General features: G+C 37.2%; 1 protein-coding gene and 1 long non-coding RNA gene across 5 annotated transcripts in view; one reads left to right on the top strand and one right to left on the bottom strand.

Annotated features, from left to right (window-relative positions):
• LOC103351404 (uncharacterized) overlaps positions 1–18,970 on the top strand; it is a 30,346-nt gene extending 11,376 nt beyond the window's left edge. The window contains exon 3 of the long non-coding RNA XR_007911079.2: positions 1,185–18,970. This is a non-coding gene — a long non-coding RNA (uncharacterized lncRNA). The remainder of the gene's footprint in view (positions 1–1,184) is intronic.
• The window catches only part of HPSE2 (heparanase 2 (inactive)), a 781,878-nt gene that overhangs the window by 477,396 nt on the left and 284,089 nt on the right, over positions 1–20,393 (bottom strand). The gene's annotated exons all lie outside the window — the stretch shown is intronic.

Here is a 20,393-nt window from a genome sequence, read left to right as displayed (position 1 = left end):
TACAATAACATGTTTCATGAAGGATAAATACCACAGACAGGTAATTATTACTAAATTTATCCTGACTTTTTTTTCTATTAAGGAATCAAGTTAGTATACTGAAAGACAAGAGAAGGCAGTTAGAGCCAGAAAGATCTTGGCTCCAATCTGTCTTCCAACCCAAGTGCCCATGGACAACTCATTTCTTAGCCTCATCTCTAAAAGGAGATGATATTGGCCTCAAGTAGAATTAATTCCATGTTTAAGAAATCTTGTTTTGAATAAAATTTTACTGCACAATAATCAGATTTTCATACTGCTTAAACTACTCCATTTTGTCTCTTGGACAACTTAATTTTTTCATGCTTTCCATCTGTCACATACCTGTGTATTTGTTCATCTCTATCTCTATTCCTAAAATTCCTTTCTAATGTTTCCTTTTGTAGGTAACAGAATCAGTGTCATATAAATGGGAAGAGCACGGGCTTTGGAAACAAACACACTGAATTTAACTCTGGTTCTATCATATGCTAGTGTGAGACCTTGGAAAAGTTCATACTTCCTCATCTGGAAAATAAGTATCATACCCTTACAGGGTTAGGGTAGGAGTCATTGAAATTTATAAAAAGTTAGCACAGCATTCAATTTACTGAAAGGTTTAAGAAATGTTCATTCCTACTGTTAAATCTTATTCTGGATTCACTAGGAGTTTCTAACAGTCTTTAGAAAAAAGGACACTATATAGATATTTTGGATTTTGAGCCTTCTTTGCATCCTTGACAGGCATTCAAAAAATCAAAATTTCAAAAATTTAGACTTTGACAATTTCCAAATGTGCCCCTGGAAATTGTCAAAGACACATGTCTCTCATCTTGTAGAGACACAAACTAATCAGGCTATTTGGATTATATTAGAAGTACTGTCAAGATGTGAAGTGGTACTAAATTTTAAGTTTTTATAATATAAAATGCTACTGATACAAATGTCTAAAAGTTAAAAAGTTCACTGATCTTGTGTTATTAGACATGATGGTTATCTTAATGAGAAAGCCCGAAAGGCCTAAAAGGGTTAAATTCTTTGTAAAATCCTACAGGTGCATTCAAAAATACTGTGTGAAGTAATAAGCAAGTGCCTCTTGTTGGTTAATGAGTTTATAATTTTAAACATGGCTATTTAAAGACTTTGTCATCCTCTGTTTTGCATAGGTTCCAATGGATTTTTTCCAGCCACTTTTATTGAATTCAGTACTTTCGGATGGCTCTGTAAACAGATGAAGCCAATAATGTATTACAGGTACTAAATGAGAGAAAGTATGGTTAACTGAGGGCACTAATAGCAGAAAGTAATTCAAATCAATTGCTAATTTACACAAAGGAGTTAAAGATTTTTTAAAAAGCTATTAATGAAACTACTCTATTGTTCTATCTTATATATTATGTTATATGTGTATTGATATTGTATGTCTACATGGACAAATTTATTAAGCACTCTGTTTTAATTGTCCCATAGATAAAAGATTGCTCATTAATTTGAACTGCTAAAATTAATCAAAGATACATTTTGATTCATGTGACCTGAATATCTGTATCAGATGTTTTAAATTTGTTGATAGAAAGGAACTAAAAATGTTTTCATATGCTTGTGCTTGAATTTTCTGATTAAACAAAAGCTACACCATGTTAGATATTTAAGAGATGTTTCCAAATACATGTATTCTTAAAATTTATAGATGGCATTGGACCTTCTGGTATATGTTTCCCTAAGTTGTTTTTTAATGGTTGAAATTGTTTGCTAAGTTTTCATTGGTTATTGCTATTGTCAGTAAGCGATCTGAGACTTGCTCCCTCATTTCTCTATTCTAAGCCTGACTTTTCTCTCATTTCTCCATTCTCTTTGAGGTAGGAAACTAATTCTATTCTGAAGAACTCTCCAAGATGCACAATTTTATCTTTACATCTTATAAAAGGGATGGCTAATATTTTTCTGCAATAGCATAGCCAAAATGAGAGCTTAACTTATAATTTCACAGCTAGATTTACTTCGCCATTGGCACAGTAAACAGGCAAAACCTCTCTTTCAGACAAAAGGGAGAGAAAGTTTTAAAGTGAGGACATAGCTTTACTCACAGGCATTGTCTACCTCAAAATAAACCACTACCAGAACATGCCTGTGACTACAGACTTCTAGTTTAGGCCACAAAGATTAGAATGGGACTTGAGCACCCCCTTGATCTGCATCCTCTCGTCTGCTTTAACAAAAACCAGGAGGAAAAGAAAGCTAGGCATCAGAAGCAATGTAAAGATAGGTGACAGGCCAATTAAAGGTTGCTCTGTACAGTGATCTGCCCTCAAGGAGACCCAACAGGCCAGTCCACTGCAGTGGTTTTCAGTGTGGCAAGCCTGGGCTTCAGCAGAAGTCAGCTTATGAAGCACCCTGGCAGCTCTGCCAGCCAAGAGTTGGATCACTGGACATGAAACTGCCCAGGTCAGAGCCACAGATCTTGCTGGCTCCAAGCTGAAGAGCCCTTCACTCAGCCCGGCTTCCAAAGTAACTACTGCTGCAGAGGGGATGGTGAAGTAGGGTCAGCAACATTCCATGCAGAACTGTAAACTTCCTGTTAGAGATGACACCTGCCTTTTCCTAGCCAGCTCTCCTCCCAGGCCAGCTAGGTAATGGAAGTCAATGGGATGCCTTCCCCAAGCTGTTCACCACTCCCTTAGGATGTACCCTAGTGAAGATACAGATAGGTCTGGGCCTCCTAACTGACAAGGCCTTAAAGCCTACCAGATTATTATCAAGGCCTTCTGTCAGTTTCTATTTGCCTCTCAATCAGAGAACTTCGTCATGGTTTGGACAGCAGCTCTCTTAGGTTCTCCAATAATGACTCTTTTTTTTGTCCTAGACCCTATCTAGCCCATCTGGGGCCTCATTCCTTTGTAATCATAGCCTCTAACATCAATGGCTCTACTCCCAACCTGTATGTTTTGATGGTCCTCTCCCCGACTTAATGTTGTATGATTGTTCAGAATTTCTCTACAGACAAACCCCTCTACCCTCAAAAGATGAGTGGCCTTTCTCCCAGCCTTGGTTGGGATCAGCTTTAAACCACGTCCATCAAACAGTCTTTACAAGGGTCCACAGACACTTCTCATTTCCTCTCCCCTATGAAATCCTCTCATTACTTGGTTAATGCCACTCTTAGGATCATTGGTTGCTATTCTCACATTGTCTTTTTTTCCATAGAGTGTCTGTTTAAGTGTTTACAGGAGGTGATAAGGGAACAAACCAAGGCATTCAGCAACCAGGTGGGCAAACAAATGCTGCTACAGGGATATACTCAGTTCCTCTCCCACAAGACAGCAGCTTGAGACATCGCCCCATGCCAGCAAAGAGTACCTTGTCACCCCATGTCAGCAGGAAATAGCTCTAAAGACAGATCATTGTCCCTCTACTCCTCCTGGGCTTTTGGGATTATATTAGTCCCAACATTAGCAGCAACTCCTGCTTTATAAAAAAAAGGGGGGGAGGTGAATGTTAGGAAAATGGCGCAGTTTTATCTATGGCTCAATCTGCAGCCTGACACCATCCTAGGCTCTAGCCTCCGCTGCCATTGCTGGAAGCCAGGCACAAGGCCCAACCACCGATGTCAAGCTCCACCCCCATCCTAATGGGATTTGCTCCTACTTCCCTGCCCACCCCCTGGCAAAGTTTTAAAAGAACCTGTTCCTGAACACGTGTGTCTCTTTCCTGCTCTCTGTCTCCTGATCTCTCTGTCTCTCTCTTCTCCTTCTCCCTATTTTCCTTCTTTGCCCCTTCCCTCCAGTCTGTCGGATGTCCCCCAATAAACTCTTTCCCTTAAAAAAAAAAGAAAAAAGGACACTATATGTGGTGGAATGAGAAGGCCATGCCAAGGTGGCCACTGGCAAGCAAGTGGCAGTTACTCAGGAATGGCTTTGAAACCCACCTGGCAACGGAGCCTGCCTGGCAACAGGCTGTGATTCGTTGGGGCATAGACCACCCCTTGACCAGATAGGCTTGTCTTGGCTATATAAGATGTTGTTCCAACTGTAATAAACGAGTCTGCGGGCTGCTCGCCTCAAGCCTGCTTTCACCCAACTCCCGGGGTCTGTGTGGTGACTCCGCGCCTCTTGCCCCCACCACGCTCCTCCTCTCAGAAAGGAATCCGCTGCAACATGTTGAGAAATCAACGGCAACATCTATATACAACTGAATGTTCCAAACTCTGTTTCTAATATTGATATCTCTTCTAATTTCTTGCCCAATTCTATCTACCTCTATGCCCTTCTCCTATCCCCATTCCCCAATATATCTAACTAGCATGCCCTTATATATGACTTATTTCTATAGCTATTTTTATTTCTCCCTTACTACAGCTTAAATCAATCTTATCCTTGCATTCATATATTCTTTTTAGCTCCTTAATACCCCTCTTAAACCTAATATCTGAATCCTAGATTAAAACTCTCCTTTCTGGCTTCCTTCCCACATACTGTCCTCTTGGCTAGTCACCAACTTCATACTAATCTTAAATCACTGCTTCCAAATTATTACTGTAAGAAAAATGGCTCTTCTATTCTTTTTCTCAAAAATTAGGCTTGGTTTCATTTGTTTGACATACATTTGATTTTTTTCCAATTTATTTGAAAAGTATAAAGAGACAGGCAACTTTTGCCCACTGGTTCACTCCCCAAATGCTCAAAACAGTGTTTAGGATAAGGTCACTGAACATTTGACATCTAAAGACAAAGGAAATACAATTTTTTTTCTTCTAGATAAAAAGGAATAAAGGAAATTTGAGAATCAGGAAAATAAACTTTTAAACATCTAAAGGTAAATGTGGCTTTGATGGCAAAGTTGCCAGTAACCAACCAGAGTCCAAGATAAAGTTAATTATGGTAAAGAAAAATCACTGTGCATTTTAGGTAAGATTATAATTCTGAAACTATTAACTAGAGATAGGAAAATAGTCAGCAGGCAAACTAATTGTGTTTACAGTTCTGTTGCATTCTATTTCCAGTCAAAGTATATCTTATTTAGTTATTTGGCTCTACTACAACAAATACTGTTATATTTTAATAATTAATCAGAGTCTAGAATATGTGGTTAATCGCTTGAAACCATGAGGTTTAGTTTCAAAAGACTGGAGTTTGGAAACCACTCTAAACTAAGTGAGCTTAAATTAAGCCATTCAAATTCTTTGGTACTTGTTTCCACTCAACAAAACAGTTCATACAACCAGTATTTACCAGCTACTGCTAAATTCCTGACAATGTGCTAAAGACCAATCCTTTTCACGAATGTACTTACAGCATCATGGTAGCAACTTGAGCAATACATCATGGTAGTAACTTGAGCAATATGAAATGATGTCAAGAACAAAAATTAATTAAAATTTCTATCTATAGTTAAAGTAAGCAACCTTATTTTATGGAGCTTTAGCAACAGGGACATTGGAGAGACTGTTTACTTCCATGGGATGTGCTTAATAGATCCTGTCCTATTTAGCAGCCAGAGATACACTCTACTCTTATGCAATGATTTCACACTACCTAAACACATACCCCAAACTCTTAGATCATTTTTCAGAACTTTTCACAATATACCCCACAACAACGTCTAAATGATGTCCTACAATTTCTCAACTTAACCTCCATGCCCCAGTCATACTGGTCTACTCACTATCTTCATAACTGATCATGCATATACCCACCTCCATTTGTTTCTCATACAATTTCCCTAACAAGGAATGACTTTTCTCACCTATATTAACTGCTTACTCATTTTTCATCAAATGTCTTTTTCATCATTCATTCATTCTTTTGGTGAGTGTCTGCAACATGTACACCCTAAGACTACACACAGAACAAAACAAAGCCTCTTACAGTAAAAGGGTGAAAGATAGATAACAAATAGATAAATTAATAAATACAAAATGTGAATTTAAATAAAGCAGAGTGAGAGGGCTAGAAAGTTCTGAGGTCAGAGTGCAGACTGATATTTTTAAAAAGTAGCCAGGGAAAGCTTCTTGACATAGAAACAGATCTAAGGGAAATATGAAACGAGATACACAGGCACCTGAAGGAAGAAGCTTCCAAGAACAGCTAACTTAAAGGCTCTTATATCACAGCATGCTCCACATTTTTAAGGAAGAACAGTGTGGTCAGTGTGAGTAAGAAATGGGAGAGGATAAGGAGGAATGTAACCGCGGGGACACTGTGGGGTGGATGGCGGACCACATGGCCTGTAGGTCACTGTAAGAATAGTGACTTTGGGGGCCGCGCTGTGGCGTAGCAGGTAGAGTGCCGGCATCCCATATGAGCACCGGTTCCAGTCCCAGCTGCTCCACTTCCTATCCAATGAGGGAGTGAACCAGCAGATGAAGACCACTCCTTCACTCTCTGTAACTTTGTTTTTCAACAGGCAGAGTGGACAGTGAGAGAGAGAGAGACAGAGAGAAAGATCTTCCTTTTACCTTTGGTTCACCCTTCAAAGGCCACCGCGGCCAGCATGCTGCAGCCGGCGCACTGCGCTGATCCGAAGGCAGGAGCCAGGTGCTTCTCCTGGTCTCCCATGTGGGTGGAGGGCCCAAGCACTTGGGCCATCCTCCACTGCACTCCCGTGCCCATAGCAGAGAGCTGGCCTGGAAGAGGGGCAACCGGGACAGAATCCGGCACCCCGACCAGGACTAGAACCTGGTGTGTCGGTGCTGCAGGCGGAGGATTAGCCTAGTGAGCCGTGGCGCCGGCCACTCTCTCTAACTCTTTCAAGTAAAATAAATAAATAAATAAAAAAGAATAGTGACTTTAATCTGAGAGACACGGGAAGCCTTCGGGAGGTTCTGAACAGAAGAGTCACATGGTTTGACCTGGGTTTATAGGACCCATGTCTGGATGCCAGTGCAACTAAAGGATAAAAGGGGCAAAGAAGTGTAGTTTATGAAGACAGAAGAGAAAGGGAAAGCATAGGCGAATGAATAGACAAGAAAATCAGTACGATTAGTGGGCCTCATGGATACCTATTTCACGCTAATTATTATGAAATTGAAGTGAGATGAGTTAGCAAGATGGTTTGTTTTTCTCCAGCAGCATACATCTGTTTGGGAGCAGTTCTGAAGCAGGCGGTAGCCATGTGACCACATTGTCTCCAAAACCCTCTCTGATCATTCCAGGTTTCAATCACCACCTTTATTTTATCAATTTCAAATATATTTCTATGAATACATGTAACACTGATGTCTTCCCACTCATTTAGACATGAATCAATTTCACCATTTATTTTTATCTTGTCTTCCTGAACAGATTTTAATTTCCTGAAAGATAGAGACAATGTGTTGTAGCATATTCCTAAATACAGGATAAACAGAATGAAGGCAGAATTATTTTTCAAAAACAAATGTTAAAAATGACAAAAATATGTTTTACTGTATAAAAAATCTTATTGTTCCCCTGGGCTTTAGGGAACTAGAATAGCCTCTTTCTCCTCTAGCTTTCTGCCTTCTTTAGGACTGATTCTATAACTGAAATATTTTTTCAGAGTAACCAGCTTGGGTTTTTTATAGGGATTTTAGTAACAACATTCAAAAAAGGCCAAAATAAGACATTTTAAAATAGAAAATGTTAATGTATTCCAGAACACAGTCATGAGATTATGTTGCTGCCAATCATTTACTGGGAAGATATATAAAGAAGATACACAATGAGATTTTTCCTTCCAAGCCACAGCCCAGCCACAATGTCAAATTATTACAGCACAGTAGGATTTAATTCAATAAACTTTTAATGAGTACCTACTACGTGCAGGTCATTGTACTAGATCTATGGAGGAAATAATGGAGAATTGTAAAAGTCTTGCAGTTTAGAACATTAATACACAAGAAAGCATATACATACAATCTACAGCTTACAATATTTTTCAGTTATACAATGATGAGAAGCAATATGCATTCTGCAGAAACCTTATTTTAAATTCTGAATTGTGATCTTTTCCCAGGCTAGTGATATATAGTATGTGTGTGTGTTTAAAGATTTATTTTATTTACTTGAAAGGCAGAGTCACAGAGAGAGAGGGAGAGACACAGAAAGAGAAATCTTTCATCTACTGGTTCACTCCCCAAATTGTTACAATGGCCAAGGCAGGGCCAGGCCAAAGCCAGGAACCAGGAACTTTGTCTTCCACTGGGGTGCAGGGACCAAAGCACTTGGGCCATCCCCTGCTGCTTTCCCAAGCGCATTAGCAGGGAGCTTGATCCAAAGTGGTGCAGCCAGGATTCAAACTTGTGCCCATTTGGGATGCTGACACTCAGGCAATGGCTTACCCCACTATTCCACAATGCCAGCCCCGTGGTATACAGTATAATCGATCCTATCTTATGACAGTGGGCAGTGGCAGCAAGCCGTAGCTCTCAACCAGCTACTCCATCACAAAGGTACACAATCAATACTCTACAGTGTAATGTTATGCTAAACTATGACATTTGGTAGGATAGGTGTACGAAATACACTTTTGACTCATTGTATTTTTAACTTATGATGCGTTGGTCAGGACATAACCCCATTCTAAGTCAGGGAGCATCTGTACAAGGAAGAGGAGAACAACGCCTACAAAGGAGGCACAAAGCATCCTCCTTTCCCCACAGTTAGGCTAGAAGGGATCTAGGTATGGAAATAATTTAAATGTGGTACAGGAATCAAGTATCTTCATATTAGACTGGTTGGAAGCATGGAGTTTGAAGTTAAATAACATTAGGCTTCTTTTTATATATAAAGAAGTATATATACTATACTTCTTTATAGCTATTTGACCTTGGGTAAATTATTTAATTTCTCTGGGTCTCAGTTCACAGTAAATATAGTGGTTGTGGTGGGACTCACTACAGCTAACTAAAATCCAGTTTCTAGTTCTGGGCTCATCAGAAGATTATCCTTTCTTGTCCCTTTTAATTTCTGTAATATCTATGAAGATTTGTCAAATTGAGTGAGAATGATGCTCCTTCCACCCAGGGAAAACTTTGTCAGTAAGATCATCTAAATACTGTGATTGGTACAAAACAGAAAAAAAATTATGAGGAACACAAAGCATAAGTGGCCTGGAAATGTTGGATAAGGATTCACAAAAGAGGTGCCTTTGGAGCTGAATCTTTAAAGAATGAAGAGAGCTAGAGTATCTAAGCCACAAAGCTGCATATACAAAAATATAAACATTAAATTTTATATTCCAGAAAAAAAAAATTTGTTCAGACATATAGGATGTCCAGAAGTTTCATAATGAATTTAACATTGAACATAGTTGTACTTTTGGACATCAACTTCAAAGCTTGGAATGTCCTTGTCCCCTCCCTGGCACAGCCTAGTTACCCAAATAACTCATGGAACTGAAGTTCATTAACCCTTAATCTTTTCCTCTGAATATATTTTTATTTTTACCTTTTACTACCTCTTCATCTAATAAGTTACAGAAGTTACATAAAATAGTTCTTATTTCCTTTTACTCAAGCTTCATCTATAAAGGAAACTTCAGCAATGGCAATCCTATTATGTTTCAGCACTGGGATCAAGCAACAGAGACATGCTCACACCGTCCATAATCTGGATACTTCCATGTATTGATTACATTCCTTTTCAGCTCCATATATCACTTCCAGTCTGCGCAATTTGTTCCTGAACATCTTCATCACTATCACTCCTCTCTCTCACGCTACATTATTTTAAGTAGACCTTTCTGATTCCATCATTTTCAAGTAGAGTCATCAAAATATTACACATGTAATAGAACAGATAGAAGAGTACCAGTTTTATCCAAAGATAAAACAGTTTTCTGAAGAACTGTCACAGCAATGAAATCAGGCACAGCATATCATAGCCCTCGGCTTCCATGCAGCCATACTGAAGTCCACCCATCATCTTACGTTCTGCCAGAATAATGCAAAAACTAAGCATGTAGCCTCTAGAATCAGATTGTCTGTATTTAAACCCTGAATTCACTACCTATAGCCATACTTTGAATAAATTATTTACCTTCATTAAAACTTGTTTTCCTTACCTTTAAATGTAGATTAGCCTTATTTTGTAGCAGTTTTATAAAAATAAAATGAAATAATGCCTATAAGACAATAAGTAAAATGTATGCTATACAGTAAATATATAACACATATTAGCAATTGTTGCTATAATTATTATTAGGCCCATTCCTGATATCTCTTCCTCCAGGCTTATATTTCAATGGCCAAATTTAGTTAAATTATCACCTTGAAGATGTCATCATACTTTCTTTTCTCCAGACTGATTTATAAAATATTAAATCTGAATCTTTCTGTTCCATGGCAACTTATAATTCCCTCCTAAGATACATATTCATTTCTACTTATAAAAAACACTACTAGGAAAACAGACAAGGCATAGACTGGAAAAATATTCATAATACATTTATCTCAAAGTATTCACAATATAATTATCTGGATATGGGCTTATATATAGAAAAAATAAGAAATTCTTAAAAATCAGTCATACAAAGGCAAACAACTCCCCCTGCTCCAAAATAAAAAGTAAAAGAAAACAAGGAAAAACACTTAGACAGATACTTTGCAAAAAAAAAATCTATAAATGGCCAATAAGCACATGAAAAGATGGTCATCATTAGTCACTAGCAGAATGGAAATTAAAGTCATAATGAAATTAAATACAATGTGATATCCTGGGTCCAATCCTGGAACAGCAAAAGAACATTGGTGGAAAAACTGGGGAAATTCAAATAAGCCCTATAGGTTGATAAACTGCATTTTAACAAGGTTACTTTCTTAGTTTAGATAGACATATGAATGTGTTAATTTGGATCAATTTAACATTAGGGGAAGCTGAATGAAGGGGTCATGAAAACTTGCAACTCATCTATAAATTCAAAATTATTTTAAAATAAAAAGTTTTAAAAACCCAATCATACTGAGATATCACCTTTACCCACCAAAATCAGTAGTGAAAAAGAGTTAATGTTATGGGAGATGTGGAATAACCAGAACTCTCATACTTTGTTGGTAAAAGTATAAAATGGTGGGACCATTTTGGAAAATAATTTGGCAAGTTCTTAAAACATTAAACATATTCCAATGACTCAGCAATTCTACTCCTAGACATGAATACGAGAAAAATGAAAAATGTTCACATAAGCCTTATTTATTATAGCAAAGACTACCAACAATTCAGATATCCATAAACAGGACAAATGAATAAACAAAATATGGTATATTCATAAAATGAAATAGCAATCAGCAACAAAAATGGAAGAATTACAACATGAGTGAATCTCAATTATGCTTAGTGAAAGAAGCCAGACACAAAAAAGTACATGCAGCATGATTCTATTTATGTGGAGTTCTAAAATAGTCAAACTTAATCTATAGTGATAAAAATCATACCAATGGGTCTTAGAAGTGCTGACTGGGAAGAACCATAAAGGAATAGTTTTAGGATGATGGGTATGTACCAGAACTGATTGATAGTGTTGAGGTAACCAAAAGATATGCATTTGTGAAAACTGATCAAACTGCCTAGTTAAGACCTTTGTACTTCACTGTGTAAATACTTTAAAATAATTTTAATAATGTAAGTATACATTTATTCCTTGTTTTTGTTTCATACTTCAGTCAAAACAGACCCTCCGTACCCAAACTCAAGGCAATGACTATATTTAAAGGTATTTAATTAGAACCCTTGATTTTTGAATGTCTAATTGGATTATATCCACTTATTCCCTTCAAAGTAGCTTGCATCATATTCATAAGCAGGAGGCTGAGGGACTACAGTGTCTCTATCCTTTGTTTTTTATACTTTGGCACACTTTTCACATATGATTTGTGAATATACAAATAGTTCTCTTATCTGAAGGAATTCTAAGTGTTTTACAAACCTTCAAAACAGATTTTTAAACTATCTAATATTTTATGAGAGGAACATTTCATGCACACTAAAGTACAGCCACATCTGGCCTGCAACATGGCAGCTGTTTAACAGTCATGACACCTCACAAAAGTTTAGGACAGGAAGTGAAAAATTCTACAGCCAACCGAGGCAAAGATGAGGCAGGCTGCTGAAGCAGAAGGCTCAATGGCTGGGGCTGGAGCACAGCCAGCATGATGCAGTTAACACGTCTGCTGTAATGAAAAGCACAAGTGCCATTAGCAGTCAAAGTCTCATCCCACAGGAGGCACGTCCCCTAGCACGTTACCTTTCCTTCCATCAGGCATATTAATTTATCTCTAATACGAGGAAAACACCACCAATTGCCATGTCCAAACCACTCCTTCCTGAGATCATCATTCCTTCCTGAGATTTCCAGTCAAAGTACTGTACCTCACACAAACTTAATTGTGCTGACATTTGACAAGGTCATTCTCCTGACATGAAAAGGTCAAGCCAACACTCAGTTGGATATATTTCATCACAAGCAAACAGAACATAGAAAGCTATAATTTGGGTGAAGAACTACAGGCAAATACATTATCATCCAACCACTCTCCTTTTATGTATGTTGTGAAAGCTTACTTTGTTTTGCCAAATTAAAGAAGAAAAACTTGAATGCTGTTTTCCCCTCTGTGATAGTCTTGAAGTATCATCGTGAGGAAAGCTCAGCTAGTTTTTGTTGGGCCCAGATATTACTTCTAGATGCAGAAAGGATGAAAGACCAAAGATTCTTTACAATATTTTAATCAGTACAATCTACCTACAAAGCCTTCTGTTAAAAAGGGCATGCGTATTCCTATAAATGGTCATCACACCTCCAAACCTTGGCTTTGGCTCCCTGGAAACACAGATTTTTTTTCTTCAGTTAGCTCAAAGTCTTCTAGATGCTAGACCTAAAATAATGTTTTGTTTCCCAAACATTACAACTGAACCAGATCATTCAGCTGTACAGCAAGTCCACCATCACTCTCAGGATTACATTAAGGATATGTGCCTTTAATTTTAATGCCTCCTCTGGATAGTCATGTATCCACTATCTGAAAGGCCAGGTAAAGATAATCCAGTATCTAAAATTCTTTGTTGAAATAAGAGGTCCACCATGCGAAAGATACATTTTATTTGCTCTTTCAAAAGGTATAAAAAGCTGTAGTGACATCTCCTGGATACCAAAGGCTACTAAGGAGACTCTGACCTTGCAAACTCAATCATCATTATCAAGGCACAGGTTTGTACGACCTGCTAATTGTGCCCTAAGGACTAGGCAGGTCAGAAATAGAATTCCAAATAAGGCCAGAATTTGTTTTTCTTTCTGTACACTATTGTGTTGCCATTCTCTTCTGAAATATCTCACTGGAAGTGAGATATGAGCTGAGACTTGGAAGCTGTACTGTGAAATGGAATGGGGAAGTCATTTAGGGTAAACAGACTAGACTCCATCATGACTTTCAAGCAGAAGAGTCCAAACAAAAGGTGGGTTGTATGGGCTGTGAGAAGGCTTGCTTTGAAGAGAAGAGGATTAGACAGAAGAGAGAACATTCCAATGAAAGGCCAAAATGGGGGAAAGTTCTACCTATTAAACAGTCCCTTCACCGTATTCTCCACTACAGTGGGGGAACTACTGTAGTTCTTTTAATGACATTATGAAATTCATCTTTAATAAATCTCATCTGGCACACTGTGTGATAGATGGACTAATGAAAAATAATAAAGCAGAGAAATCGATCTGAAGTGGTGGTATAGCAGTGCAGATGTCAAACGCTAAACTAAGATAGAATGGAGAGGAAGATAAAAATAAAAAACAATTTGTACCACATGATGGACACTACTTAATAGATATTTACAAAAAAGGCAAAATAGTGAAGAAAAATAGTCACCAGAATGCGTTAACTGACCAGTTACAGAAAACAAAAATATCAAATATCACTCTACTCTCAGACCCAAGCACCTCTAATGATGACAGGATCATCAATAGAAAAAAATTTAGAAGAATAAAAATAAATCTAAGAAAGACAAATACATTCAAATTAAGACACACTGAATTTGAGAATACTCACGACAGTTCACAAAAATATTTTTAGAAACAATTACCAACGATAAAGATCAGGTTGGAAACTTAGATTTGATCATTTTCTGCATAAAGGTGGAACCAGGGTAGACAACAAAATCACTAGGGAATGAGCTAATGCTGTAGATATTGAGTTAATCCTCTGCCTGTGGCAATGGCATCACATATGGGCATCAGTTCTATGTCCCAGCTGCTCCACTTCCAAACCAGTTCCCTACTAATACACCTGAGAAAGCAGCAGAGAACAGTCCAAGTGCTTGGGCCTCTGTATCCATGTGGGAGACCCGGAAAAAGCTCCTGAATCCTGGCTTTGGCCTGGCCCAGCCCTGGCCACTGCAACCATTTGGGAAGTGAACCAGTGGATGGAAGATCTCTCTATCTGTCTCTCCCCCACTCTCTCTCTGTAACTCTACCTTTCAAATAAATAAATAAATCTTTTTTTAAAAAGGCAAACATAAAAATACCAAACAAATATATACTCAGAGATACATAATAGTGCTAACTATTGTTTGCATATCAAGGAAACTAGGCTGGGGAAAATAACTGGATCTGGTGATTAGGAGGTATGGTGACCTTCAAGAGTTCAAGTTCAGGTAAATAATCTGAGAAAAAGCAGATTTTAGGGAGCCAATGAGAAAATGGATTAAAAGACCAGGTTACTTATCTGAAAAGATTGGCAGTGCAAGAAAGAACTTTATATTACATGCTAAACTTGGGAGAACTTTAATTTTTTTCAGTCCAGTAGCTTTAATTTTAATTCTTGTAGTAAAATTATATTACATCATGATGCTATAATCCAGATTAGGCTATACTGTGAGTCAATCCAGTTCCCCTGAGTACATGGCATTATGTAGGTCTCAACACACTAGGGAAAGTCTTGTCCACCCGTGTCCATGACTGTTAGCCTTGTCCACCCTACTCTTACCTGTGTAATTGCAGGGTTGAACTATAATTTGAATCAATAAAACAAATGTTACTTCCCTGGGTCTTTTAATCCCTTCATTGTAATAAATCACCCCATGTCTCTAATTATCCTCTATTAACAACTTTACCAATTTAGTGAGATGATAATATTGGAGTGTGAAAACCATAATGAAAAAAGATTTATGTCTAAATCCAGATGTTTAGATATTAAACCACTATGAAGCTTGATGATATATTTTCTATCGCTACAGGTCACAGCATATGGCTTAGAGAACATTTAAGAGAAGTGAGCTAATACACTCATATTTCACTACTGCAATCTTTGACTAAATTTACCAATGTGAAATAAGCTTGAAGGGCCTATACAAAACTTGAGTCAAAATTCTTCATATCAAACCTCCACCTCTCTTCCATGGGGCAGAGCTAGTATTATCAATAACAAATTTCTAAACTACACTGCAGTTTAAAGAAATCAGGCCAAGATTAAATGAATTACTTTAGATAAATTTAGTAAAAGAAATAAAAACACATAAAACTTGATCTTTAAATTTATCCTTTCAATGAAAAACTGTCAACTGAAAAAGATACTTTGCAACTAATCAAATACCCAGGCAAGGAAGGAGTCATAATCAGCCAAAGGAACACAGCCACTCAAAGCCATGATTGCCTAGCAAAGTCTTGTTGACTACACCATCTGTGATTATTCTTTAGGGCCACAATCGAGTACTAAGTGAAAAATATGACATAAATTTAAATCTGCAAATCCTGGAAATTATACTCCATCAAGTTACATTTATAGTGCATTACTAGAAAACACAGAGAATAGTCTAACCTAGATCAAGAGTTAACGTACTTTTTCTATAAGTGGTCTAACAGATAATTTAAGGATTTACAGGTCATATCATCTTGGTTTCAGTGACTTGACTCTCTAACATAAAGAATATGTAAGTGAAAGAGTATGGCTGTGTCCTAATAAAACTTTATTTACAAACATAGGTGGAAAAAGCAATTGTTCATCAATAACAAAAACTCACAAAGATGAGGTGTATAAAAGGGACATGGGAGCCAAGTGAAAGAGCTCCACATGGCCAAAAGTAGAATAATTTGAACAATAAAAATTAATTATAACTTAAGGTAAAATAACTATCCATAGCGCATACTAACATTAATAAAGTTTTAACAAATTATAAAACGGGGAGAAAAACAAATCTGTTATGCAGAATAGTACAAATAATTTTAGCAGATACTCAGACTTCACTAAGATGGAGCATGATTCTCCACTTCTTAATTGTGGGCTGTGCATCATGACTTTCTCCCAAAAAGCACAATATGGAAAGCAGAGGAAGAATCACCTTCCAATGCAGAAATCCAAGCACTACTTCAACAAGGTGATCAAGGTCAGTCAACATCAGCAGTGATAAGTCATGTTGATAGGATGTGTTCTTGATACAATGTAATGAGAATTACACTTCATGGTTTTCTTCCCAAAATTTATTAGCCCATTTTAAACATGAGGAAAACATCAAAGAAATATCTGACCAGTATTCCTCTAAACTGTCAAGTTCAGCAAAATCAAGAAAAGCCTGAGAAACTGACACAGTTCAGAGGAACATAAGGAGACATGATATTAAGTGTAATTATGTCATGCTGCTGATATCCTTCTCGGAAAAAAAAAATGTGAAAACTAAAGAAACAGGAATAGGAGCTGGTGTTTAGCCTCGTGATTAAGGAAGATGCTGTTTCACATGCACATGTCCCATATCAGAGTACCTGACTTTAATGTTCCAGCTCCTGACTCCAGTTTCCTGCATTTTATTTACAGACCCCGTCAGGCATCAGTAATAGCTCAATGTGTTCCCTGCTATGCACATGGGAAGTATGTACTGAAGTTCCTGCTCCTGGTTTTGCTCACCCATGGCCATCATAGTCATTTCAGGAGTGAACAAGTGAATGGGAGCTTCTTTCTATCTGTCTCTCTCACTCTCTCTCTCTGCCTCTGAAAAAGAAATAAAAGAAATATGAACAAAGTATGAACTTCAGGTTTTTCAAGTTAGAAAATATCTTATTTTACTGAAAACTAAAAATTATACAAATTTATTTGTATGTTTTGAAATATGCATTAAGCCACTCCACAATGTATACATAGGAATGCATTTCTGTAGATACCTATCATTATTTGCAGTGAGAACACTTAAAATCTACTTTCTTAGCAATTATCAAAATGCACTGTCTTTAACCACAGTCACCATGTTGTATAAGAGATCTCTTGGACTTACTCTTCCTATCTTACAAAAATTTTGAATTATTTGGACATCTCCCTATCACCCCCAGTCCCATTCTACTCTCTACATCATTAACTTTTGTAGATTCCACATGTAAGATATCATGTGGTTTTAATCTTCCTGTGCCTGGTTTATTTCAAACAACATTCTGTCCTCCAGCCCATCTATCTTGTTTCAAATTGACAAAATTTTCTTAAGACTGAATAGTATTCCATTGTGTGTAAATATCACATTTTCTTTATCCATTCATCACTGATGGAGACGTAGGTTGATTCCCTTTCTTGGCTATTGTGAATAACATAATAAACATGAGAACGCAGATATTTCTTTGACATATTGCTTTCATTTATTTTGGATACCTACTCAGTTTTTAGGGCTGCTGGGCCATATGGTAGTTCTTTTTTTTTTTTAATGTGAACATAACACAAAAAATGGATTTTTTTTATTTTAATTTATTTGCCAGGTAGAGTTATAGACAGTGAGAGAGAGAAACAGAGAGGAAAGTCTTCCTATTGTTGGTTCACTCCCCAAATGGCTGCCACAGCCGGCACTGTGCCAGACCGAAGCTAGGAGCCAGGTGCCTCCTCCTGGTCTCCCATGCGGGTGCAGGGGCCCAAGCACTTGGGCCATCCTCCACTGCCCTCCTGGGACACAGCAGAGAGCTGGACTGGAAGAGGAGCAACCAGGACTAGAACCCGGCGCCCATAGGGGATGCCAGCGCCACAGGTGGAGGATTAACCAAATGAGCCGCGGTGCCGGCCCCTATATGGTAGTTCTATATTTAAGCTTTTGAGGAACCTCCATACTGTTTTCCGTAACAGTTGTACTAATTTACATTCCTAGCAATAGTTTGGAAGAGTTCCTTAGTCTCCACATCTTTGCCAGCTCATTATCTATCATCTTTTTTACAGGTGTGAAGTGATATTTGATTGTGGTTTCAATTTGTATTTCTTTGGTGATTTACTATATTTAGCACCTTTTCATGTGCCATGGGCCACTGGTAGGTCCTCTATTGAGAAATACCTATTCTAGTCATTTGCTCATTTTTAAATCAGATTATTTGCTTTGTTGACATTACAGTCTCTGATTTCCTTGTACATGGTAGATACTAGCCTCTATCAGATGAATGGATTACAGATATTATCTCACACTTCATAAGGCTGTCTCTTCAGCCTTTTGATTGTTTCCTTAGTTGTGCAGATTCAACAATTTGATAAAACCGCTTTTGCTACACATTTACTCTTGCTACCTTTACTTTTGGAGTCATATTGAAAATGTCATTGTTCAGACTAATGTCAGAGTGTCTCCCTATATTTTCATCTACTAATTTTCCAGTTTCAGGTCTTACATTTAAGCCTCTGAAACATTTTAATTCACTTTTGTATAAGTCATGAGTTAAGGGTCTAGTTTCTTTGCACTGACTGTGGATATGCAATTTTACCAGCACTATTTATTGAAGACTGTCCTGTGTTCTGTCGATATACAAATCTTTCTCTACTAGTGTACTTTGATTCTTTATTTTTTATCTTTTGGTATGTAACATGGTAGCTTGCGCTGTAGTTACCATAAGATTTAAATAACCATGTTACAACATATTATGTTAAACTGACAATTTTGATCACATAAAAAACAATACTTTCACTGCCCATTATATGCTTTTGACAACACAATTTATATATTTTAAATGGTGTATATCCCTTAAAACATTTATAGCTATTATTTTATTTGATAGCTTCATCTTTTTTTTTTTTTTTTTGACAGGCAGAGTGGACAGTGAGAGAGAGAGAGAAAGGTCTCCCTTTGCCGTTGGTTCACCCCCTAATGGCCGCTGCAGCCAGCGCACCACGCTGATCTGAAGCCAGGAGCCAGGCGCTTCTCCTGGTCTCCCGTGCGGGTGCAGGGCCCAAGCACTTGGGCCATCCTCCACTGCAGAGAGCTGGACTGGAAGAGGAGCAACCAGGACAGAATCCGGCGCCCCAACAAGGACTAGAACCCGGTGTGCCGGTGCCACAGGTGGAGGATTAGCCTAGTGAGCCACGGCGCCGGCCGATAGTTTCATCTTTTAAATTTTACACTAAAATTATGAGATACTTCAAAAGGTCACAGTGTATATTACAAATAAACTATACATGGATTCCAAAAATATCTGCACCAATATATCATTTTATTCCATTTTTCCATGAGCCTTTTGAAGTAACCTCATATAGATGATTTCTTAAACACTTTTACAATATTATTTTAAATTTGATTTGCACTTAATTTTACCAGTGAGTTAAGTTCTTTGATATGTTTTTGTGTCATTAATTAGTGTTCTTTTCTTTCAGCTTAAAGAACTTTCTTTAGTATTTCTGTTTAGAGGTGATGAACTTCTTCAATTTTTGTTTCCTGGAAAAGTCTTTTTATTTCCTTTATTTCCTTCAGACAGCTTTGCCAGGTATAGTAACCTTGGTTGACATTTTTTTTTCCTTTTGCATTTTGAATAGATCACATTCTCTCCTTTCTTGTTAGGTTTCTTCTGACAAATCTGCTGTTACGTTTACTGTAACTCACTTACATGCGACTTTTTGTTTTTCTTGCTGCTTTCAAGATTCTCTTTGATTTTTGATGATTTCATTACAAAATATCTTGGTATATCTTGAATTCAATCTGATTGAAGACTTTTGACCTTCCTGTCCCTAGATATTCATATCTTTCTACAGATTTGAAGGCTTTTAGCTACTATTTCTTTAATTATGTTTTTGTCCTTTGTCTCTCTTTTCTTGAGCTTCTATAAATCAAAAATTTTCTTGTCCTATAAATTCCACAAGATTTCTTTATCCTTTTTCATTCCTTCTTCTTCTCTATTTATGAGTAATTTTAAATAACCTTTCTTCAAGTTTTAGGATTCTTTTTTGTTTGTTTGATCAATATTGCTACTGATGGCCTACATGGAATTTTTCATCTTATTAGTTGTATTTAACTTTTGATTTTTAAAAATCATTTCAATCTATTCAACTTTTAATTTTGTAGACTTATTGTTTTCCTGATTTCACTGAATTGTTTCTCTGTATTTTCTTGAATTTTGTTGATTTTCTTCAATAATTATTTTGAAAACATTTTTAAGAAGTCCATAATCTCCATTTCTTTGGGATGTAAGTTACTGGGAGATTATTGTATTCTGTTGGTGGCATG

This window comes from Oryctolagus cuniculus, chromosome 15, assembly GCF_964237555.1.
Source record: "Oryctolagus cuniculus chromosome 15, mOryCun1.1, whole genome shotgun sequence".
NCBI classification, from domain to species: domain Eukaryota; kingdom Metazoa; phylum Chordata; class Mammalia; order Lagomorpha; family Leporidae; genus Oryctolagus; species Oryctolagus cuniculus.
The sequence above is the reverse complement of the archived record's forward strand: the minus strand, read 5'-3'. Positions and strand labels throughout refer to the sequence as shown.